A 25,468-nucleotide genomic window follows, 5' to 3' on the forward strand; every position below is an offset into this window, starting at 1 on the left:
TCAAATGAGTTATCTCAGAACCGCCACTGGCACTGTGAAGTCCCTTTAGCTTTCTGGTCTCTGTGTGCCTTTCCTAGCAGAACTCTGACTTTTTGCTAATTTATATCTCTTTTACACTCCCCAGCATCACATGTACAGCTGCTGTTAAAGTCCACAAGAAACAAATGCAAGAGGGAAGGAGAGACCCAGTTGTTCTTTTGTGTGGAAAACTCAGAGCTTGTTCAGTGAGTGGTGCCAACACCAAGGGAAGCTACAGAGATGCCTATGGCTCAGCTGCATGGGTTGGTGCATGCTGGGGGGGTGAGCCACCCATGGGCTCCTGCAGCTCATACACCTGCTGTGGTTGAGGTTTGGGACTGAAATGTGGCAGAAGCTTTGACACTGCTGTTACATTCATTCTTTGGTGGCAGCTCAGAGCTCCGAGCTGGAGCTCAAAAGTGTCCAAACTATATTTTATGGAAACAGCAGGAGGGTGAGCAACTGGAGAAAAGGGACTTCTGAGACAGGCTGATGGCATTGACACTAACAACAGCTCCTTTGAGCTAGGCTGGTCTAGGGGTATGAATGTTTCACTATAAACTCTTAAAGAGAATAATTACCATTAAACCAGCCAGATTGTTGAAAATTAAATCCATGTGCTATGTATAGTGATGGTACCTCCAGAAGGAGATAACCTACATCATGCTGAGCCTCAGGTCTGTTGAGAGTGGGGCATGATAGTCTCTGCGTGTGCATGGGGGAGGGCAGAGCAATGCATTCCTCCTGGTGTTTGTTCTTGCATAGGAAGTGTGAGAAGATGCTATGATTAGTGCTAATGTGTTTTAAATGGAGCCCAATGTACCTTAGGTGATCAGTGCACATATTCCAGCACAGTGGGCTGTGCGGAGTAGATGGCATCATGTAGAGTGCAATTATGCAGATCTGTAGTGTTTCCATAATGTATTGCTGTTCTAGAAGACATTGTATGAATCTCTGGGTTTGCTGAAAGAATGTCCATTTTTGCTGTCACTGCCAGCTTGCCAGGCTGTTCTGTTGTCTGCTCAAAGCTTGTTAGGGCTCTGGAGCACTGTGCATGGAAATCTCTTGGTGAGATGTGTGTTGTGAATGACAGCCCTGACGACTATCAGAGGGGGCATGCTGAGGTATAGCATTAATATTTATATGGGAACAGCTGTCTTGGCTATTAGCCAACCTTGTATTAAATGTTGGGGGAAAAACTGGTTCTTGCCCCTAGGAACTCACAGTCTCTATAATGGCTACTAAAAATATTGAATATAATTTAAAAACCATGAATGATTTAAAGGAATCAATAGAATAAAAGTGTGGGTGGAGGGGAATGCTGTAATAACATTTTTCACAGAATCACAGAATGGTTGAGGCTGGAAGAAACCACTGGAGGTCATCTAGTCCAACCTCCCTGCTCAGGGAATGTCGCCTACAGCACATTGATCAGGGCTGTGTCCAGATGGCTCTTGCATATCTCTGGCGAAGGAGACTCCAATGCTCAGTCACCCTCACAGTAAAGAAGTTCTTCTTTGTGTTCAGGTTGATCTTCCTGTATTTTAGTTTGTGCCTGTTGCCTCTCATCCTATCTCCTGGCACCACCAGGAAGGGTCTGATCTCAACCTCTCAACACCCTCCTTTCAGATATGTATTGTTCAGATCCCCCCAAGCCTTCTCTTCTCCAAGCTGAACAGGCCCAGCTCCCTCAGCCTTTACTCGCAGGAGAGGTGCTGCAGACCCGTAATCGTTGTAGAAGACCTTCAATGGACTTACTCCAGGAACTCCATGTCTCCCTTGTGCTGGGGAGCCAGAACTGAGTGAAACATTTCCAGCCAGTGGCTGATTTACATATTTGCATTATCTGGGTTTTAAGTATCCTTTTTTATTCCAACATTTTACACAGATAAATCTCAGCTGTGAAATAACGTTTTTTTTTTGTTAATACGGTGATAGAGAGGTTAAGTAAGAATCCTTAAAACATTTTCCTGCTCTGCAGAGGCACAGGGATGTAGCAACACCATATTTAAAAATATTCATTCCCCTTCCTGGCAAGGTTTCTAATTCCAGTGGAGCGTGACAACATCTTCTGCTTTGATAATGTCATGCACGAGTGTGCCTGCTGTTAGTTGCAGGACAATGACTTCACACCAGACACAAATGGGCAACAACCAGCAAAGCCAAAATAAAACTCTGTTTATGTTGATAATAGCCTTCCTCTGTGCTTTGTGTGCTCCTTCTAGTGGAAGAGCTCACTCCAGCCCTGGACCAGTTTGCAGCAGAATACAAATGGATTCTCCCAGTGCCATTTGCAGAGGTGAGCAATTCCTGGCTTGGCAGAAGTTTCATACTCCAGAAGTGCTGTGATGGCTTCTTGTGCTGAGTCCTTGTGAGGAGTATCCAAGTGTTAAGCTACGCATTTTTCTACATGCTGTCTTTTCTTTGTGTGTGCAGCAAGATGAAGCTTGCCTCACTATTTGCTTTTCTAAATTACGGTATCTTCTGGCAGGACACCACTCAGGAGCTCACAAGAACACCACTTGAAATGATACACACTTACTGGCTGTGAGAAGCCAGAGAGTGATGGGCATTAAACATGCTCCCTGCAGTTATGCAGAAGTGGCCTTTACACCTCAGTAGCAGCACAGGGGAATGTGGAGGTGCTCACAAGAATTCTGCCCAGAGTTTACCAGTCTATGAGCAATAGACTTCAACCTTAGAGGCCAGACAAAAAAATAACTTTTTATGAGTATCCCTGGAGCATGTGGATGGGGAAAAAATTGCCCAGAGCTCATGAGACTCAATCCTTCACTCTGATTACTGGTGAAGAAAGTAAGAAAAATTGTATCACCTTCCCTGACCTCCTCCATTTCCACTGGGAATGAGGGGTGAGAGGAATAACAGCCTTCCTTTGATTCACCGGATTAGTCCATCTTCCCCAGGAGACAGAAAGTGCTGTTTCAAAGCTTGTAGCCGTAGTAAGGAAACTTGGTATTTTTTTCCCCAGGCAGAGCAGCAGTGGGCTCTGCATGTCAAAGTTGATGACAATCCAACAGAAAGCATAGAGAGCAGAGGCTTGACATTGCCATGGGTGCAAGAGCTGTTCTTTGAGCCTACTGTGCTGATGGGAACAGCTTTCTTGGAGAGGTGATTCATCACTGGGGAACTCCAGGATGAAGTATGGACACCGCCTTCCCAAAAGGGACAGCTGTGATCTCTTACATAGGCTCCTCCCCAACTGTCCTAGCACTGAAGGATGACTTGCTGCTTCTGGGAATGAGCCACGTGGGGCAGACCTTGGGAACTCATCTTCTCACTGTCAGTTCTGAATTAGTAAGACTGGGCCTCTACATGTCATGTACCCTCAGAACAGGGTCTTTGCCAATAAGGGCTTGCAGACAGTTTAATGGGTCTTTCTCGGGAGCCAAAAAGAAGGACTGCATGGGGATTTCTGGAAAAAGACTGAGGCTTTTGTCTTTTTCACACTTTGCAGAAATCTGATGTACATTTAATCCACCTTGCTCAGGAGTGTTACACGCTTTGGTTACATAAGGTGACAGCATAAGAAAATTGCTGCATCACTTTTCATCAACAGTTCAGCTACAAATAAGCCAAAAATAATACTAATACTACTACTACTAATAATGTTGGGGAAATCCAAATAATCCACAGAGATTTTTGGGGAATACAGATAAACCTCAGAGAGGGGTACCAGCTCTGAACAGAGAATTGCAGGGTCAGAAAGAACTGGTGATGGTGAGGGAACAAGAGACACTATGTGTATCCTGGAAGCAAAAGGTTTTGAGAGTCTGTAGCATGGAAGAGTTAACTTTCAAGTGATGGACAGTCCCAGTAGGTGACCTTGAGCTTTAGGCACCTTCTTCATCAGCTGTGGTGAAATTCGAAGAAAGGAGGAAAATTCAGGGTGGAAAATTCAGATGAATGGCTTGGAGAGGCACAGATCCAGCATGAAGAGGGTGAAGAGTATCTGGAGGGCATATAACTAAGAGATCAGAAAGAATAAGTCTTGAGAGAGCACAAGGATTAGGGGAAGCACAAGGACTGTTGAAGGATACAACCCAGGGCTTCTCACAGGGCTCTAAGTACAGAAAAACATACTTGGCTCCAGAAATTTCTAATCTGGGAATGGCTGGAGGCTGGGAGGGCACTCAGGGGAAATATTGTATGTGCTTATCCTGTGCTCGTAATTTTCCCCAGGCATTTTGCTTTTGCCCACTGTTGGAGACAGGAGCTACATGGACCTTTCGCCTGGCCCGGTGTCGCTGCTCTTCTGTTCTTGTGCTCGTGTTGTGAAAGACTTGGAGTCCTTGTGGTCTTGCGCTCTTTAGCACAAGCTGCAGGACAAACCGCGCTTATCACCACACCATTGCTGAGTCAGGCACAGAAATGATCTTGCTGACATTCCTCACCGCTTTGAGCACAACACGCTGAACATATTGTGAGGAGATGACTCTGTGTTTCCCAAAAACAGCTGGGCTGTTCCCCAGGATGACTCTTACATAGGTACAGCAAACTGCTGCAAACTCCCACGGCAGGGCTGCTCCAGCTCCAGCTCCAGGCTATGGAAGGGTGGCAGCAGCAGCTTTCTGTACAACAGCTTTCTGTTGCTGTTTTGGTTTAGCAGCCAGGCTGTTGAGTTGCTGGGGATGCCTAAGGAGCCCCTCCTGAGGCACCCCTCTCACCTCTGGACTACTGTGGCCCAACAGCTTCCATGCTTGGGGCTGGTGCTCACAATGTGCTTGGGAAATTGTTTTTGTCCCCTGAGGGGATATAAGGGTTGGTGGCTCTGTCTCAGCGGTGGGTGACAGAAGAACTGCCTTAGCCTCCTTTCTGGACCTTTTGGCTGCCTCACTACTCCCTCACTTCTATGGCTTGATATTCCCAACACTCTTGAGGTTGTAATTATCTCCCATGTGAAGTGCTGTCCTTTTTTGTCTATTGGAGCTGTCATTACCAGGAGGGGTACCTGTTTTTCCAGAAATAATGTGTCACTTTAAAAAATTAGTATCTCCCAAGGAGGTTTAGATATTGTTATAATCTCCTGATAGATGCGCTCACCTTCTTTTTCCTTTCTCTGCTTTTCTTTGTTTATTCATTCATATGGTAAGAATGACAATATTTCTCTTTACTAACAGGTAGGAAGAAAGGGAATCTGCTTCCAGAATAAACTGGAGGACAAAGAGGATCAGAGCAATGTTTATACACATACACAGTAATTTCTTGCTCAGTGTATGTATACATAGGCACGTGAGCTATGTGTGTCAACAGTACATTTTTTCTAAGGTAAATGTTTTTCTCCACAAAGCCCAAATCCCACTTAGGGGAGAAACAGCCTTGCCAATAACTGGATTCAATTTATAAGAAACTAGGTGGAAATAATGATGAGGAAATGAGAAAAATAAGCTTTTGATGAAATAATTAATGACTAGTTGTGACACAATCTCACAGCAACAATCCAAGGCTCAGGGAGATCAGAGGAGACCATCTACTGCCAGACAATGCTTGCCATGCAAAGCCAAGTAGCCTCCTGTTTGTAATTTAAAATCATAACCATACACATGAACTGCAGTTAGGGGCAGCTTGTTTGTTTTAAATTCTCTCCTAACAAAGTTACAGCACCCTCTTCACGTTGCATCTGAAAGGGGAATGGACCAGCGAGTTCCAAGCAGTTATGCAGCATGTAAGACAGGTCCAGCTTTACAGCAGCTAAAGCCAGGAAATGAATGCTCCAACGTGTGTGAATTATTCTACTGCCACCAAACTGAGCAGAGCACTGCTTCTCACAGATCTGGTCCAAAAGACTGAATGCAGTGGCTCTTAGCTGGGAATAGCTGGCAAATCTGAAGAGCCTACAAAAGGTGCAACGAAAAAGCAAAGCTTTTGTCAACAGGCTTGTGCTTGCTGTCACCAAGTCCTCACCCCCATTGGCCATGTTTTTATGGACCCAAAAGTGGACAATGTTGAAAGACTCAAATAGAGCCTTCTGCTAAAATATTCTGCCCTTGGAGCTGACATTCCTGATGTTCACCAAGCAGAGGTGCGGATGAGCCTGTGACAGTGGGTTGGTTCAGTTCAGGAGTCCCATTTGAAGGCAAACTCAACATCATGCCCACTCCCTTGTTTCTGCTTGCACTGCAGCCTGGTCTCAGTTGCACAAACTGTATCACTCTGCCTGAAAGCAAACGAGCAGAGGTGCTCCAGGACTGCTTCAGATGGGCTCTGACTGCCAGTGGGATTGTTCAGTCCATATAGCCAGGCTATAGCTAGTCTGAAACCCTTGAAATCACTGCTAGGCAGGCATAAGGATGGCCCCACCATGTTTTTGCAAGGCATTAACTGTAAATGCCAACAGAGCCACTGTGCTGCACTCTGCTCCTGAGTCAAAAACAGGCTGATTGCAGAGGTGCAGAGCCGCTGTCCTGTCTGCTCAGCTCTGAGGTTAGCTCTTTCCACTGGCCTGCTCTGTGCATCCACCATCCCAAGCAGATTAGTAAGGGAAGGCATGATGGGACACAGTCCACTCCTAATCGCTTCCAGAAGTCCTGTTTCTAGCTTGGTCAAGGCACTGCTGAGTCATTTTCATGCAGAATGAGTTATGGCTGTGTTTAAAACCTCTTTATTACCCTTCAGTAATCCAGAGCTCAATCTTGCACTTTTAATGCTCCTCTTCTAAAGGGCAGATTTATATGTAAAACACTTTACACTTTGGTTTCCTCCTAAATAATAACTAACGTTGCTCTTCTGAGTGCTTTATGACATTAGCTAACTAGTCCTGACAACACCCCGGGTTTCCATATGCACAGCAGAAAGCTTGGATGAGGTCCTTAAGTCTGGTGTTTTTAATTCTCCTGATTTTATTGTGAGTCTATGGTGGGCTTTTTCTCCAAGGCTCTGCTCCTGGAGGCACATGATCACATGACTCTCTCACTTTTTATTTTAACAGTAGATTTCTAATTCTTCCATTTGCAGGGGAAAGCCTGACAATGTAATGCAAACGCACTGCAAGGCTCAAAAACAGATGCCAAGCAACAGAAGCCAAACTGTGCAGCCATTTTTAAATCTCAGAAGTTTTAAGGCAATCTAAACATTCTCGGGGTCTTCACCCATGTTTTCTGACTGTGGAGGGGCTTGGCAGTAAATAAAGCTTCACATTACAAAGAGGCTAAAGTGAATAAAGTCTTCAGGGATGCTAATATTCTCCATCTCCCCTCTCTTGCTTGTTTCTGATTCTCATCCTGCATATGCTTTGCCTTCCACATTGTGAGTAGTCACGTTCCTCACAGTGGTAAAGAAAGCACACAAACAAATCTTTGTTGGAAGACAGCAAATTTTAAATCAAATCAAAATTTTACAAATAATATCAAGGTTTTAAACTCTTCTATCTGTTACTGTGTACCTATAGAGTGCAATGTGCAGCAGGCCAGGGCATACAATTTGTGACTGTCAAGGCTGTTGTAACACCAACCATTGCGGCTGCTGATGCTGCTACTAGTAATAAAATACAATCAGTAACTGTGAAGTAGAATTTGTAATTGTAATTTTAAAGGTGCAAGAAAGCACGCAGTAGGCTTTCCTTGCATTATGGAGCTGCACACCAGCTATTTCCACATTCTAAAAGGAGCTGGACAACTAAAAGTGATCAACATATTAATTTAGTGTCAAAGATTCTGTGTTTCCTCTACCTTCTTATTGATTTGGTACTGACTCATTTAATTTCTACCCTTTACTTTTTGCTGACAAGGTCACTGATCAGAGACTGTAGGTGGCTGACCATGGGACAGCAGTTTAGGTTTGTCTCAATAGGTTTTCAGTGCTGTATAGTACTTGCTGCACTAAAAGTGATATTCCTATTTCATTTATACATTCTGCCTGAGGATCTAATACTATTTTAATTACTCTATGCATGTATTTATTCTTTAGCTATTAGAAAATCTCTGTTAGACTTTAAAGTCCAGGGCTTCCCTGAAGAAAATATTTCCCAGCCTGCTAGATCTCAGTGATAAAAGATCCTCTTGATATTTATTATAAAGCATACTTTTCTTTATTTTCTCCTATGGCTTCCAGACAAATATTTCTTTGGCTCCCTGAACAAATCCCTTGTCCTCTGAGTTGCCTCCCTCTCACTTCTGCCTAGCTGAACAGCATCTTCCCCTCCTTTAAGCATTTTAATCACGCTTGCTGCTTTTTAAACCATTCTCCGTTTGCTCACATGTTTACATGCTGAGTAGAAAAAAAACAGCATTCCAGGTAGAATCAAAAGAAACAGTGGTTTCCATATTGCTGTGCACAGTTAATGTATTACCGCACCTTCACACGTCAGGCTGCCAGCAGAAGCCACAGAGGAGCTCTCCGTGCCAGCCACATGGAGCGCTGCCATAATCGGGCTGTTGTAAGAGCTGATGGGAGGGCCAATTGCTTGTTTCAAGTGTTGACCACAAACTCATTTAGACAGGTTTTGTCTAGGAATCCAGGGATTCCTGTATTGCAGTCTTCCTGGGACCAATTCTTTGCCCACTTCCCTTAGAATATTTTAACTTTGCAAATCTTTATTTTTGTTTCATTTTGGAGTGTTCAAAGCCAGACAACCCTGGCTTGCTCTTTGACAAGAGCATATGTAAACCCTGGTTTACAAGACCAACACAGAGTGCTTCTGACAGTCTTCTTCAGAAATACTAAGAGAGCAAAAATGCAAGACAGCAACCACAGCAAAAGGGGACTTTTCCAAACACAGGAGCAGAGGTATCCTGGAAAGAAAAGAGCCTTAATATGTGAGTAAAAAAATTCTCAGTGACTATAAAGTATCTGTACTGAGATTTTATACTGAGTAAAATGACCAACACTCCAGCGGATGCACTTGCTGTGCTACCAAACAAGTTAACTACTGTCAAGCACAATGAGAAGTATCAAGGGACCCTTCCCAGCAGGGAGGTGATTCCCTGCTAGACCCTTTCCTCTCCACTTCCAACAATAACAGCCCCCCTTTCAAGAGCAAAGGAGCTGCCATTGAGCTGAGCTGTGGTGTTGGTGTGGCTATGTGGCACTGGTGTGACTGGGTGCCTTGGCAGTGCCTTTGCAAAGTCAGCCTCTGAGCAGGACGCAGTCTAACGTGTTTCTTGGACAGCAAGAGGCAAGGAGGGAGTAAATTTATATAGGGATTATTTCACATTAAATTAGGTAACTATAATCAGATGGGCATTTTTTTCCATGCATTCTAGCATAGAAGGAAAGATGGGATATTAAATCAAAAGGCTGTGGTTACCTCATATGAGCTGATAAATTTATGAACTGATAGGTACATATTGGTATGCCTCAGATGACTAATTGCTCATTTTTATATTTGTATGTTCAGTAAGGCATATGCAGACTGAAAGAGTCATGGATGGAAATACTCTTCTCCAGACCCAGACAAGGATTCAGTCTTTCAAGAAGAGAATACAAAGGGGAAGGGTCAATTGGAGATTGAGCTGGTGTTTTGCTGCCTCTGTTTTAGCAGATTCCTAAATTTAGGCCTCAGTTGCCTGTATAAAATGGGGGACAATGGCACGTCTGTGGCTTTTACAGGGTTTCTATAGGAGAACTACATTAAGAACTGTGAGATGCATAGGCAGTCTAGTAGTGGTTGGTAGATACAAGGTAAACAGCCAATTCTGCTGAATGGGAAATGGATACATGCAGTACTGATTCAACTGGCCGAGCTCCTCTGTGTCATTCCTTGATGGATTTACCATGCAATTGTGGTTTGTTTTCCCTCCTCCAGTCTTTCAGAAAGTGATTCCTGTTGCGATGATAGAACACACACCTTACAGTACAGCAACTCAAGACAGTGGATTGAAAGATTTATGTTGCTGATTCTGCAACAAACGTGTCAAGTGCCAAATACGCTTCCAATAACTTCCTGTGTTATGCTGACATAGTTGGTCAAGGGCATCTTAATGAAAGACAAGGACAGCTCAGAGTCATACCTGGGCATGAGTTTGATCCAGTGTGTTTCATGTATTTACTGCAGAGGCAGTTTGTTTCATTTGCAGCCTTACTCCTCCAACAACTGTTGAAGCAGATTAAATAAGCAGCACGCCAGTATTTGGACATTGACCGGCTTTTTACTTGTTTGTTTAGTGAAACTGCCGCATAACTGACCCAGCAGAGTCAGGAGTTATAAACAAACTTTGACTGCAGAGTGTGTGTTTAGTTCAGCTTTCACCTTGACACAAAGCCTTTGCTTTCTGGAGGAGAGGAGACATTCTCCATAGTACATCAGCACAGTGCATACCAACTCCCCTCCAGTAAAACACCATTAGAAAAAGCTAGCAAAAAAGCCCACCCAAAACCATGGTATGCAGGGCTGGTATTTTTTAATAGTATGTGATTAACTTACAATCTATTTTTATGTTAATTCATCTCAGCATTAGGCTTCTTCACACCCCTGTGATGTATAAAGCTGCTGTGAACAGATTGGCCTATGATCTCATTTATGTCACTGTAAATCCAAAGTAACTCACTTGAAAACAGCACTTACAGCAGGTCTCCATCAGTGTCCCTAATAATTAATTTGTCCTTTACACCTGAAAGTGGAAGTCATCTTATTTGTAAGGTGTTTTTGAGGTGGAATTATTTGCTAAGGCTGTAAATATTTAAATCCACCTAAATATTCTAGAATATAAACTCAGTTGTATTAATATTTCAATCTGAACACACAACACCTACCTTGAAAATGTAATATGACTCTTATAATCTCCAGTTTAAACTATTAAAAGCAATCCAGCTAAAGCTGGACAAGAAAATAGTTATGCAGTTATGCTACCACTTCTGGGAAAATAAGTGACAACTATAATTGAGACTAATATCAATACCAGAAAATGGCCCCCATCAACTGTACAAAGTTAGCAGTGTCCTTCAGAAGTAAGTCTTTTGGGAACTTCTGGAGGCTTCTTGTGACTTAGAGGAGCTTTCAGAAGTGAGGTGTGTGCTTGGACAAATAGACCTTTAAAATCTTCAAAACTATATGTTTGCACCAATAAATTCATTCAGAGGCATTTTTCCTAAAGGGCTTCCCTGCAGGGGAGCTATTACACATGTTCTAGCCTGAAACTGAAGCTGGCCAGGGAATGGAAATTGTGTTTCACAGACGATTTTGAGATTTTGAAATTTGTTTTCCTTCCAATTCAGAACAAAACCTCAAAATGTTGAAATTCCCCACAAAGGAAAATTCCACAAAAATAAATAGTTTTGGCTTATTTAGATCATTACAACTATTAAAAATGCGTATACTATATAAAATCAAAAATCTGAATGTTTTGTTCCAAAAAATTGCTGGCATTTTTTCCTCATAAAAACCCAAACCTTAGTACCTTGGTAAAAATAATAGTTTCACAAAGCTTTTTGATTGTGACAGAATGACATTTTTGAAGGAAAGCTACTCCATTAAATAATTTTCCATCTGAAGTTTATTAGAGTTTCTACTGCTGTGTTATCCAGACGTTTTGCTGTCATGCAAAAACTCTACAAATAGTCTAGCACCAGAACCATGGTCTATAATGCTGAAGTTCATGAGCTTCCTATTGCACGTTTGTGCTATGGCAAAACCTAGAGGTATTCACAGATGTCTCTTTTTCTTTGGTAAGGTGTGAGCAGGAAGAAAAGACCATTCTTTCTGATGAAAGCTCTCAAGGTGTGAGAGAACCGGCGTGAAGTTGCTCTTGCTGCCACCAAGTCCCCCTACACAAGAAATCATCTCCCTGGCAGGGGAGCAAGCAATTAAACCAGCCATCAGCATCAACACTGGCTACATCTATTGAAAGGAAATGACCCACACAAGGAAATGTGCTCCTTCTCTGTCACTAGTATGGCAAAGCCCATGGTGAACAGACTCCAGGACACTTTAACAAATAACAATGTCAACAGCCTGTATCCCAGAGCTCAAAGGGACAGTGGTGATGTGCTTTCAATGCCTCTGCTGAATTCTGGAAGACTTGTACTGTTTCAAGGTTATCTGGGCAGAAGTGAGTCTTACTTTTCATCCATGTCAAAGCATGAACTATTTGACACCATGGACAGATGGAGGATGTATTTATAACTGAAGACAACATGAAGAGGAGCTTTAGATAATAAGATAAACATTGGCCATACTGCATCAGTATGATGAATGCATCAGTACAGGAGCAAGAAAGAGAGAAGCAATGAGGATTGCACTGTATTCGGTGCAAAGGAAAATACCCATCTCTACTGGCTGCCCTCCCACCCTTAGGGGCCTGGAAAAAATGGATGGAGCTAAAGGACTTTATGGGTGCTGCTGCCTCTTTGTGTCTGATAAGCGAAACATATTTGGTGTGTGTCACTGGCAATGACAGTGGCATCTGATGAGGTTATTGGATGACAAACCTTGTCACACAGGTCTAGTGAGATTCTTGGCCCGTGTGCTGTGCCCAACAAGGAGAAGCAGTGAGGAGGAGCAGCAGCACTTGGGTCCCTATTGTATACACACGAAGCCAGCATGTTGTCTGCAAGTGGGACGTTTGGGCTTGGAGGGTAACTCTGGAATATGTTTTTCTCCTTGGGATATTTCTGAACTGCAGTCAGTGTGCTCCCCACTAGAAAGTGCCATGAAGGAGCCACCCTTTCTTGTTGAAAACTTGGTAGAATGTCTGAACGATATTATGGTCACCAAAATATGTCCAAACTTAAGTGGTTTCATGTGGGATTGATTGCTTGAATATAAAGAACTGAATACACTGAAGACCTCCCAGAGGTTGTGGAAAAGATCAAAGAAGGTCAGATAGAAGGCCAAGAGTAGCTTTAGTGAGAGCAATTGTAATTGCAGTATTTCAGTGGAAGGGCTCCTGCCAATTCTGAGCTGTGGCTGTGATTTTTCAATGGGTCCATGCAGATAGGCCTCGACAGGGCACGCGTTTGACAGCCATGTCTATCCACTACATTCCAGGCAGCTGTGCAGCTTCATCTTCAGACAGAGCCAATAATCTAGGGTAAAAAGCTCAAAATGTTTCAGTCATCTGGGAAGGAAAAACCTCTCTTGAGAAATTTATAGATGAAATGTCTTCAACAATTGTCAGAAACTCCACAAAAGCGTCAAGAAAGAGGCACCAGTCTTCCTGGTAACACTGCTACTTTCCCATTCCCACAAAGACTGCATGTAACCACTGCTGAGCTGTTATCATCATCTTGGTCCCACACACAATAGCCAGGAATTCACTCTATTGCAAAGGGAAACCATTGCAGTTCAAAGCAAGCCCCCAGAATGCAGAGCCTGTACAGGACCTCTCTTACCTTCTCAGCCTGCTAGAACCTAACTGTGTGCTGCAGCTCTACAGCACTGCTCAGCAGGTGTAGGTCCAGTTGGGGAACAGGCTCAGTGGAATCCTGGTAAAATATTTGCATTAATGTGAGACAGGTTTCTGAAAAAAAAAAAAAATGAGATGACATGAACTTATTTTTCCATCAGCTAACTGTGTCCACTGTTCTTTGCTGGTTTGCTGCCATCGCAAAGCATGTAGAACAGCTCTGCTCAGTGCTCAAGCAGTGAGTGTTGCGGGGCCTGGAACAACGGTGGTTTCAGTGTTCCAGTGCAGAACTTCAGCATACGTCATGAAAGAAGAGCAAAACCTCATCCCCTGCTGGGGGCACAGCCAGTACAAGCTTCCCTCTCTGCAGGGCTGCACATACCTAGCCAAGGGCATAGACAAGATCCAGTAAGCTTTTACGAAGCCCTATCTGTGCAATGAAACATGCGAGATAGAGCTTATTAGACAACAGAAGATGTTGCCATTAGGCACACAGAAGGCAAAGGATCAACTCCCACACTTTGGGATTGGCCTCCATTTAAATGTTTGTGGCCATCGCTACAATGGGCAGGAAAGAGAAAGGCAGCACACCTCTAAGCAGTGCAGCTATGCTGGCCAGGGGCCCTCTGTAAGTAGCAAAGCCTCCTTCGTGTTGTGCACCCCTTTAGCAGACTGGGGACAGTAGCACAGGAATCCTCTCCAGCATGGCTTGCTGAGCCTGTCTTTTCCAGTTTGGCACCTTCAAGCTTGCCAGGGTGTCCCTAGCCAGAGCAAGGCAAGGAAGAGGGGCCATGCTGACAACTGGAGTTGCACTGTGCATCCCTGTGAGAGACCTTCCCAGCATCTCTACTGCCTTGTCAGCAGCAACCTGTGAGGCTGAAAAGAGGAAAGGGCAAGGTGCAAAAGCAGAATCTTGCCAGATATCAGTTTTGATCAGCACCAGGTTCCCAAAGGTTTTTGGGGTCTTCCCATCTGTACGAAGGGTTCTGTGGCTGGGTCTGGATAGTTTAGGGCTGGTCTTCCCTGATGGGCTCTGGATGAATTATCATCTTCTATTACATGTATGAGGAACTCTCAAGATATGCCTAAGCACAAGCCCTGTAATTATGGTGCGTGTGTTAGCAAATTAGACCAAACTGAGCCAAAGGGCCTTACCAACCAAGGTATTAGATGACGCTGTGTTGCATGGTTGCTTTCTGCAGCTGCCTAGTTGGAGAGGACACTACCACAAAGTGAACAGCTTGGACCATGCAGGGAAGGTAGCTGGCTGGTTGCTGTGCCTGCATCCCTGCCCAGAGCCCCTCAAGGTCCAGGGAGATAAAGGCTGGACGGGCTAAGGTTGTTTAAACATGCACACCCCTGACTGAATTCATGAACACATTTTAAAGCCTTTTATTTCCTCAAATAACAGTGTGTGGACACCTGTAAAAGGGCTGTACCTACTTGGCACTCACCAGCCTGCCGCGGCTCATTAAGGGCCTGCCTGGATCCTGGCAGAGGCCAGGGCTGGTGCCGAGCACTCCAGAAATTCCTCTTTAGCTCCAATTCTGTTTGTTCTATCATCTGTGCAGAGCAATCCATCTAAAAGCCACCTTCTGAAGGGCCCCATATTAAAAAACACCAAACACTCCATGGTGCTAAGTGGTGACTCAAACCAGTGTTATTTTTCCCCCATGAGACTCTTAGGGAAGCCGGTGCATTGTGGCTGGAGAGTCCCTGTGACCTGTGCTTGTGACTTTGAATGGCCTTGACCTTCTCAGTACAGGGCAGAGATGCCAGTGCCTCCGAAGTGCTGAGAGAAAGTCCACTGTCAACAGAAGCCTTGAATTTGTCAGGGTTTTTTCTAATTATCATTTCATTCATTATTACTAATTTAGCAAATGAGTGCCATGATGAGCTTGATTAGGACTAGAATGGAAGGAAAGGTGTAAGATTTTGAGGGGTCTGCTCCTGTTCAAGTGGGGCTGTGGAGCTTCTTTCCTGCAGGGAAAGAAGATGCAGTTCAGTGGCCCCCCTTGGGGCTGTCCAGGATGGGTGGGCAGGATGCTTCCCCTGGTACCTCTGCAGCAATCTCTGCAAATCCCCAAAGGCAGTGTAGTGCAGGCTGCCAGCTCTTTGCTGCAAGCAGGGAGGTCATGGCGGATCAGTGTTTGTGTAGAGCACATTGAAGAGGGCTAGGAGAGCCTGAGCCACGATCATGAAGCTTTTAGCCGTGGTAAGACAAACCCTTTCACAGACTGTCATGGCAGTTGTAGTCTCCCAGTAACATTTCTCATTCCCAGCTTCTATCTGCTGCCACCAAATCCCTGCACCCAGCTTTGTCTGTGCCCTGGACATAATGACCGGGATCCCCTCTAACACCCAGGGTAGAAATTTAAGTACAATAAGCAACTTTGCATTGCCCTCTTCCCACTGTAGTGCTGCCTGATTTGAAAAGAGGGTGAGATCTCTGCGCAGGAGCTTGGACCCGTCCCCTTCATAATTTGGCCATGGAAATGCTGTCCCTGCAGCTGTGGTGCTCCAGGCACCAAGCAAAGGATCTGAGCACAGAGCTGGCACCCTGGTCCTGCTGCCCTGCAGGGTGACCATGGCCCGTCCAGGAGATACAGCTCCTCCAGTGCCACTGAACCAAGCGAACTCCCCTGGAGCAAAATTTCCCTGTTTCCATCACAAAGTGTTACTGCAGCTCAGAGCTGGTCAGTCGATGCTGCATGTATCTCATGGACCGTTGCAAACTCCAGATAAACTAAGAAATTGCTAGCTGAAGTAGTGGTCCAGAGGAAGCAGCAATTATATATCTATTGTCTGATTGCTGCTTCTTTGCAGCAGGGATGACCCCTTGACATTAGGCCTATGGAGTCTGCCTGTTAATAGTAGTTTTAAATGGTCAAGAGGTTACAGCAGTAAGGAATGTCAGTAAAAAAAAGTCTCTGTGGAGTTTAAACAACCAGTATTTTAGGCAGGGCTTGGTGGGTTACTGTCCCTGCACAAACAACTAGAATGTGAGAGTCTGGGCTGGGAAATACTTAAACTGTTTGGAAAAACTTGTTTTGTGCAGCTTGAGAGTGTCCCTGGAGGCTGTGGCCCAATGCCATGACTCCTGGTAAAGGCTGGGCTGCAGTAACAATGAAGCTTTTATGGGGAAGCTGGAGTACAATCAGAAACTTTTCAGTCCCGAGGGATTATGGGGAGGGGAGTTCCTGGGTTCAAGATGTCTGGCACATTATGCACATTTCCACCAGGATTTGGGGGTGTTCTATGGCATGCAAGGTATGCAAATTGCTAAATGTGTTTTCAATTCTGCTGTGTTGTGCTGTCTTTGTTGGGTGATCATTTTCTCTTCGATGTAGCCAGAAGACAAGATGGGTTCATAACATAAGAGGAAAAGGGTACTTTTGTCACAAGCAGCATTGGCCTATGAAGTTCTCGTACTTTTGATTCTTCAGCATGCTCCTGAGTGGCTGCAGATTATTCACTATTGAACTTCCTCTAGTAAGAAGTGTCCTGAACTGAAAGGTATCTTTGATGAACGACTCCCCACCAAAGTGACTGACCGGAAATATGCAGGTAGAAACTATCGCGTTCCCTCTTGCTATTATTTAAGCTTAATCATTTGCATGCTGTCTATAGCAGATGTCAGCAAGAGGTCTAGCAAGTTAACAGTGTATCCACTGTCAGCATTATAGCATCAATTCAGATCTTCTTCGAAGGCATCACACTGCTGCTAATTAATATGAGAACTTTGTTGCAGGAGAGAAGGCATTTCCTTTAGACACAGACTTCCATTACTAATGGTGGTAAGTGCTAGAAATTACAAGGCAGGATGGGCCCTACAAACCGATGGAGAAGATAAAGGGCCGTTCCTGAGGGCTGAACACACATTGCCACCATACATCTGTTCTGCCATTAGGTTTGGGAGCATTAAATCTCACCCAGTGCCCATTGATATCAGCAGAAAATTTCTGCAGATTTCAGCAGGCTGTGGAAGGGACCATCCAGAGACTGAGGAGCAGCAGCCCAGTTGTTATCTCCTTGTCAGACTGCAGCACAGGGTGATGACCATACCTTTGCACCCCACACACAGGCCACACATGGCAGGGTAGCGTAGGGCTGGCCAAACCTTTGCTCACCAGGCAAGGGAAGCAGGCTTCAGAGCCCGGGAGTGGAGAGGCTGGAAGTAAATCTTTTCTCTTTAGATTACAGTAGTTATCGAGCTGAGGCTGCCCAACAATTGTAGGATTTGACAGTTTTTATTCCTGCTGCCATTCCTTTCTCTGGGCTCTGAAGGAAGCAAACCACTGACAAGGGGTCTGCCCTGCTGATGGGATTTCACTGCCAGAACCCCATGTCCCCTGTTTTGTGCATCTTCCCAATTCATTTGCTGAGGTTTAACATCAGGCCTGCCTCCAGTTTGGAAGCACTTAATGACAGCAGCGCAAACAAAACCCTATAAAGGCAGGATCTGTGATTTACAAGGGGTTAATTACCACAACAAGCATGTTTATTAACTCCTCTAATAAATCTTTAAGATGGAACAAGTACTAGCTTGACGAGATTCATCCTGTGCATATATATTTCTTGTAGTCATTGTTGCAAATCTCTGTGTGCAGGACAGAAAGACACAAAATATGTCCCATCACTTAGGCAATAATTCATGAGTTGTGTGCTTTTCTGCCTGCAATGGCATCAGCGTTTACTTCAGATCTAGTACAAAATAGACTGTATCATTACTTTTGTCATCTTGGCTCTTTTTTTTCTTTTTGTTTTTTTTTAAGGAAATGTGTAGACCATAAATGCGTATTAACTACAGCAGTGTAACCTATTGCTCTGACACCTACTTGCCACAGGAGGAATACAAATATGAGGCCTGTGTTTGTTTCTGCTAAACTAATAAGACCTGACCATTATATCCATGAGGTTCAAAACCTGCAGTGACAGATGCTGGTGCATGTCCAGGCCCTACAGTGTGGAGCCATGCTTTTGCAAGGGTCCTGCAAAGTCCGTCATTAAATACTACTGATGATGGCAAGCTGAGGACTGACACTACCAAATAAAAGGAATATCTTGGATTCATCAACCTGATTTACGGAAGAGGAAACTGATGTAGAGAGGTGTTTCATGGCTTTGGGAGACGCTGTTTTAGGGGATGGATCACTTGAATGACTTTATGGGGACCAATATTGTTGAACACTTCCCCAATTCAGTTGCATTCTGATATACACAGGTTGCAAAACAGTTTTCTTCAGCTGTTGATTCTGCCTAGCTTTAGCCTTTTTTAACTATCTTTTGTTTTCTAGGTTTCCAGTGGCCACACGTGTGCAGGGTTGTCTGCATTGCCCCTGATTTGCTGGAGAAGTACTTGCAATGGCTCAGCGCTGTGCCAGACAGGGCCCACTACCATTCCTTAGCAATTTGTGTCCAACAGAACATTTTGTTACAATGCAGAAGATTTTGTCGCCTTCATTTGAAGGAAGTTATTTGTGTTAATGCTTAAAGTTAATGTGAGACAAGGCAAGCTTTACTTCAGAACACATGTTGTGCCATTGATGTACACAGTACAGTAAATATAAGACAAAGAGTCCAGTGTGGTATTTACACTCACCGCAAATGCGCTTTCAAAATAGGAGTATTTGCAGTCTAATAAAATAATTTTTAATTTTATTGCTTTTAGGCAGAAACCCTGTGTGTTCAGTGAAATGTGCTCCTCAGCTTTTCTTACCATTTATCAACCCAACACATTCCTCCCCATTTTTTTTTAACGCCTTCCATTAATAGTTAAGAAAAAAATAGGGAAAACAAACACTCTATTCCTGATTGTTTATTCACCAGTCTCTTAGGAACCATAATTATGTCTCCCAGGAATTGTGTGTTTTATCATACTGTATATCTTAAAGAGCCACTTTAGGTAAAATAACAAGGAGTGCCTTATGAAGGAAAATTGGATTCATTTTAAGACTTTTTTAACCCTCCAAAGAATGGCTCTTTGTTTACTTCTTTAGTGCATGTGGCAACTTGCCCAAGTAAATACTATGCTGCATAAATACCAGAGATTGGTATTTATGATATTACATAAACATACTCTAGATAATGACTCATTGTTGCAGTGAAGAACACAAGCAATATACATTGCAGTCAGTGCATTATTTCTCATCACAGTATGAAGTGGCAATGAAGCGTTGTGTTACAGAATGATACGGAGATTGGAGAAGGAAAGTCCTGCAGCATTGTTTAGCACATCTGAGTTTACTAAACAAAACAGAAAATATCCAAAACAGGAATGTGATGAGGATAAGAAACACAGAAGGTTAGCCACCAGCACACAGGGCTGAGGAATTAGTGGCTGGGTATATTCTGGGGTTGATTGGTAAAAGGTTTATCATTCTTTAAAGTAAAAACTCCTCCAGTACATTCCTCCTGCTGTTACAGCAAGGAGCTGAGCCCTCAGGTTTCATGCTCCTGGCCTGCAGTGATATTCAGGTCCATTTAGGACAACAGGATATTGATACCAGTTTTTCACCCATGGAGCCATGCTTTCAAGTGACTTTATTTGTGAGAGTCTTAATTTATCCAGCTACAGTTTCATCAAACATTTACCTATATTTCAGCAAAATCCAGTGTGTTCAAAGAGTTCTGTGAACAAAAATGTCACCTTGCCATGCTCTGCATTACTGCCAAATGATGGCTCCCTTGCTGCATATGGTTCAGATCTGAGAAATCAGAATCCCAAAGGGAAGATGTGTATGCCAGACCTTCTCTTTTAAAACCAGAGGGGTATTAACAAACTTCATTTTTCAAATCAATGCTTGTAGTCTGTCTTATCCAAACAGCAAAAATAAAATACACTCAAATTCTGAAAGGGCCACTTAACCATGACTTCAAAAAGGATTATGAAAATTGTCACCCATAATAATGCACTAGCAGCCACAGCCCTTTAAGAGCAAAAGAGAAATCCCACAGGTAGAGCATGTCCACAGAGTGGGTGGCTGATGTTCCTAAAATGCAGAAGTTTGGGAGTGCTCTTTGCTGGGAGCACCCTACGTCATGAGTGCAGGTTTGCATGTTGTGATAGAGCGGTGATTTCTTGTGTTTGCTGTGGTTTACCATCATCAGAAAGCATTTCCTGCCTAGGTGTGAAGAAAAGGATGAATTGAGGAGTACCCCTTCTTTGCTCCAGCTCTCTTACCTGAGAAGATAGCACTGTTTCCAGCAGCCTTGCAGACTTAATGGGTTTATGGAAACCTCTGCACTATGGCATGGTTAGTCGCTGTTTATTGTAGTTATTAAATTGTACCTTATTCCTCTAAATTTTACTAGTTCCTGGTTTTACTTCTTCAGTCAAAACCCACCGTGTGTAAGTAGAGCTGTGTTTTGATGTTGTCCTGTGTGCCATGTGCTGTTCCATTTTGTGTGCAAGGTCTTACTGGCTGAATGGAGCAATCATTGATCGTGCCATTCTGGATGACAGAGGATTTATGCCTTGGCCACTTGCAAACAGCTGCCCCAAGTGCTGCAGGCCCAGGCAGAAAGGAACACCATCAAGGTTTGTCCATATTTCCTATTTTCCCAGGAAAAACAGTGAGGAGTACTGTGTACCAGCAAAGCTGAGAGAACAAAAAATAAGCCAAAATTTAAAATCAAATCAGAGTTCTACTTTTTATTTTTTTATTATTTAATCAGTGACATTGCCCAAAGCTTCTGATTCTATGATGTTTGTGTTCTTCAAACACATGCTGGGAATATCACTCCTTTGTATGGATTTTGAAGCCAAGCCTCACTACCAGTTGTCTCAAAACACATACTGAAACCTGTTGCAGGCAGCTTTAACCTGATTTCTTCCCTCACGGTATTTAAGGCCTGCTCTTCTCTTTTCATAGAATCATAGTATAGTCAGGGTTGGAAAGGACCTTAAGATCATCCAGTTCCAGCCCCCCTGGAGGGGGTGACACTAAACCGTGTCACCCAAGGCTCTGTCCAACCTGGCCTTGAACACTGCCAGGAATGGAGCATTCACAACCTCCCTGGGCAACCTGTTCCAGTGCCTCACCACCCTTACAGTAAATAATTTCCTCCTTATATCCAATCTAAACTTTCCCTGTTTAAGTTTTAACCCGTTACCCCTTGTCCTATCACTACAGTCCCTAATGAAGAGTCCCTCCCCAGCATCCCTATAGGCCCCCTTCACATACTGGAAGGCTGCTATGAGGTCCCCATGCAGCCTTCTCTTCTCCAGGCTGAACAGCCCCAGGTTTCTCAGCCGATCTTCATATGGGAGGTGCTCCAGTCCTCTCATCATCCTCGTGGCCTCCTCTGGACTTGTTCCAACAGATCCATGTCCTTTTTATGTTGATGACACCAGAACTGCACACAATACTCCAGGTGAGGTCTCATGAGAGCAGAGTAGAGAGGCAGGACCACCTCCTTTGACCTGCTGGTCACGCTCCTTTTGATGCAGCCCAGGATACGGTTGGCTTTCTGGGCTGCAAGCGCACACTGAAGCCGGCTCATGTTCATTTTCTCATCGACCAACACCCCCAAGTCCTTCTCCGCAGGGCTGCTCTGAATCTCTTCTCTGTCCAACCTGTAGCTGTGTCTGGGATTGCTCTGACCCAGGTGTAGGACCTTGCACTTGGCATGGTTAAACTTCATGAGGTTGGCATCAGCCCACCTCACAAACATGCCAAGGTCCCACTGGATGGCATTCCTTCCCTCCAGCGTATCAACTGAAACACACAGCTTGGTGTCATCGGCAAACTTGCTGAGGGTGCACTCAATCCCACTGTCCATGCTGCCAGGGAGCCTGGGAGATGAGATGGCACACTAAGGTCAGCACCAAAGCTTGATAGCAAGCACGTCTCATCCAAGCCCCACAGAAGTCAGTGGGAAGGCTTGGGTGGACAGCTGTGGTTTGACTCAAGCCCAGAGACACTAGAAAATAACAAAAGGGACTGAAGGAAATAGCTTGGTCAGCTTTGGGGGTTATTCCTCCTGTCTTTTAAAAGGAATAAATATATGGTTTTTGTTTTGAATTTCTCTGAGAAGTTGGTTGTGCTCCCAGTTAGCTGTGTCATAGGAAAGTGCCTGTGTGATGGGGGCAGAGAAATTCTGAGCTTACAGGTTTAAATACCCTTTTTTCATTGCAATGCTGTGAACCACAGATCTCTCTGACATGCTGGTCTACACTGCATGAAAGCATTCATACACTGCATAAGCATGAGGATCACACTGACACAGAGTGACAGCACTGCTTAAGGAGTTAAGTCGGTTATTTATTCAATTCAATGTATGCAAATCAGTGCATTTTCCTGTGATCCAAAGTGGCTGCCAAAACTCTTGATTAGTTTGTAGCTCTTATTCTGTCCTGTCTCATTCTTTTGTTTGACTGATAATTGCTTTGAAAATGGCAGCCCTCTGTAGCACCTCCCAAAGAAGAAAAAGGGAAAAAGATTGCATTTCATTATTTCTGCATGAGCAAACTGCATACCTGTCCATCTTGTACCTGCACTCATTGTACCTGTAGAAATGCACAAGAAAAATACTGTTCTAGGCAATAGGTACATATGTGGGCCTTGTCCATGGGCAGCACCTAGATCAGGTTAGGGGATACACTTTTCAGAAGTTCACCTGTCTAAACAAGGAAATTATGTTTTGGCTGCTTACAAATATGTAACGGGTGGGTGTCATGATGATGGAGCTAGGCTTTTTTCAGTGATATCCAGTGATAGGACAAGGGGCAATGGGTGTAAACTGGAGCATAGAAGGTTCCACGTTAACATCAGGAAGAACTTCTTTACTGTGAGAGTGACAGAGCACTGGAACAGGTTGCCCAGGGAGGTTGTGGAGTCTCCCACATTGGAGATATTCAAGGCCCGCCTGGACAAGTTCCTGTGTGATGTACTCCAGTTTACCCTGCTCTTGCAGGGGGGTTGGACCAGATGATCTCTTGAGGTCCCTTCCAACCCTTGGGATTCTGTGATTCTGTGATTCCCCTAACTATTGCTGCACAAGTGAGTAGCCACGTGATTGCAGATGGTAGAGAAAGATGAGGCAAACCCAATGTATAAAATTTGTTGAAATGGCTTAGAAAAGGATCTTACAACTCAAAGATGGTATCACAGCCATTCACTGGTTCCGCTTCCTTCTGCCACTCCCCACATATGCAAACAAAGCAAATTCTATTTCACTATTTCACCCACTGTTGTTTGTACAATGATTGGTATTCTTCAGATAACTTTTCTGTTATTATTTTTCAAAGACCTCTTTGTTGATCAGAAAGCAAAAAGACAAATAAACCTGCAAACCAGACAATGTCAAGTGCTAATTAAAGTTGTCTGACAGGCAGGAAGTTGACATCCCGTTACCAAAGCAAGAGACTCATCTCTTGGCCAGTTCAGTGTCTGAGTTTTTGGGGTCCTGAAAAACATAACCACTGGGCAAAAGGTATGTCTCCCCTGCATCTCAGCTATACTGAGGGGTAAGAATGGTTCAGAGCAAGGATTTTCTATTCCATGGGTAAAGTTTATTTGTAAAACATTTTAAGATTCTCAAATCAAAGGGATTAATGGACCATATCCACAAATATATTACATTAAGCCACACAGCTATAGATGTATGTGGATAGAAAAAAAATACAAAATTATTTAATTGAACTCTACAGTTCTGCAGTGTGTTAAACCCTATTAAAATTTAATACTACATTTTAATCCTACAGTGCAGTGAAGCACTGGTGAGGCATATTTTGCCAGCACTGTAGTGTCGCCAGATGAGCTGAGAATTAGACATAAAGTGATGGCTGCAAAGAAGTGCTGGTAAGTCAGATGGCACTGAGACTGGACAGTGTGCACATATGGAAATGGGCCCAAACAGGATGCTTACCCAGATGTATGGGAACTGAATCTTTCTTACCTTTTGCCTCAAGAGGCAGAGGGCAGGAGCATCACCACTCCTGCCACCCACTGCCTGAGAGCAAGGAGAGGCAGGGATGGCATCAGTTGCTATTCAGGTTTTGTACTGGCATCACGCACTTGTCACCTCCCCTATTCCATCTGGGACAAGAAGGCATTGAACCACAAGCACTTTCATGCCCAATGTAGCCCTGCTCTAGTTGATCCCTCCACCCAGAAGTCCAGAGTGTCCCATCCACCTCATCCCACTCAGCTCAGAGGGAACACTTGCTCTTGGCTTTGCACCTTTATGGTCTCTTGGCTCCTTTTCTTTCAACCAGATGTCTTCTTGGATGTAGGGATCAAGGTGTATTAAACTGACTGTAGGTGAAACAAAAGTTCGCAGGAGAAGATACCTGAGAAAAGGCAGACTGATGAGTATGTTGTCTGTTGTATGTGTATATACATATATATATACATACCTTTTCCTGGCATTTCTTCTAACTGCTTGATTGTTGTAGGATTGTACTGTTGAATTTCTAAACAGAAATATGTCGAACAAGTGCTTTTTCACCCAATGCTGCACAGTCTGTCCTTTCTGATGCAGATGCCTATTAAATAATTTATGCATGTTTTAGCATAAGACCAGATAAAAGTGTAGGAGTGTATACTTTTCCACTCCACAGAAGCTTCTGTCACTTTGCACTGTTCAGGATTTGCCTCATCTCTACAATGCAGCACATCTGCCCAACTTCAACCCATGGTAAGAAATTTACTGGAGAGTATCTGAAGAAAAGCTTAGCACCAGTGCAAAAGGTACTCATTAGCTCTATAAGAGAGGTAGTGTCAGAGATGTCTGAGAGCTGTCACAGCTGCACAATAAACTACAACAATGGCTGAGATTGCCCCATAGTTGATACAATTCATATTACTGAAAATACCAGAACCTACTGCCTCTGAACAGCTGTACTCAGCAGTTAGATGCAATGCCACAAGTATTAGTGGGTTTAAGGATCACATATTTAGTGTAATTAGGTGTGTTATCCACAGAATATTTTCTTTTAAATCAACAGTATAGCAGAGTTTATCTTAGAAAAAAATGAAATAAATCTCAATGCTCTTGTCAGATACCTACAAGTGAATCACTCGTGATTCCTGCTCACTGAGAAGTCAACTGATTTTTTCCCATCTGCAACTGCTCTAAACTCAACCTGCAATCTGAAGAAAACAGGCAGTGCACTTTCTTCCATTTGCATCAGTGTGCTAATAAAG

General features: G+C 43.8%; 2 long non-coding RNA genes across 2 annotated transcripts in view; one reads left to right on the forward strand and one right to left on the reverse strand.

Moving 5' to 3' along the window:
• The first annotated feature begins 2,280 nt into the window (after positions 1 to 2,280).
• On the forward strand, positions 2,281 to 7,216 carry LOC133208179 (uncharacterized). Its single transcript, XR_009724277.1, has 3 exons — positions 2,281 to 2,317; positions 4,219 to 4,333; positions 5,157 to 7,216. It is a non-coding gene; the product is annotated as an uncharacterized LOC133208179 (long non-coding RNA).
• A 16,088-nt stretch (positions 7,217 to 23,304) lies between these two features.
• LOC133208180 (uncharacterized) overlaps positions 23,305 to 25,468 on the reverse strand; it is a 38,802-nt gene continuing 36,638 nt past the window's right edge. Inside the window, exon 3 of the long non-coding RNA XR_009724278.1 lies at positions 23,305 to 24,577. This is a non-coding gene — a long non-coding RNA (uncharacterized LOC133208180). The remainder of the gene's footprint in view (positions 24,578 to 25,468) is intronic.

The sequence above is a fragment of the Neopsephotus bourkii genome, unplaced genomic scaffold (genome assembly GCF_033783945.1).
Source record: "Neopsephotus bourkii isolate Nb327-2 ecotype Australia unplaced genomic scaffold, CSIRO-AGI_Nbou_v1 NB_245, whole genome shotgun sequence".
NCBI classification, from domain to species: Eukaryota; Metazoa; Chordata; class Aves; order Psittaciformes; family Psittacidae; genus Neopsephotus; species Neopsephotus bourkii.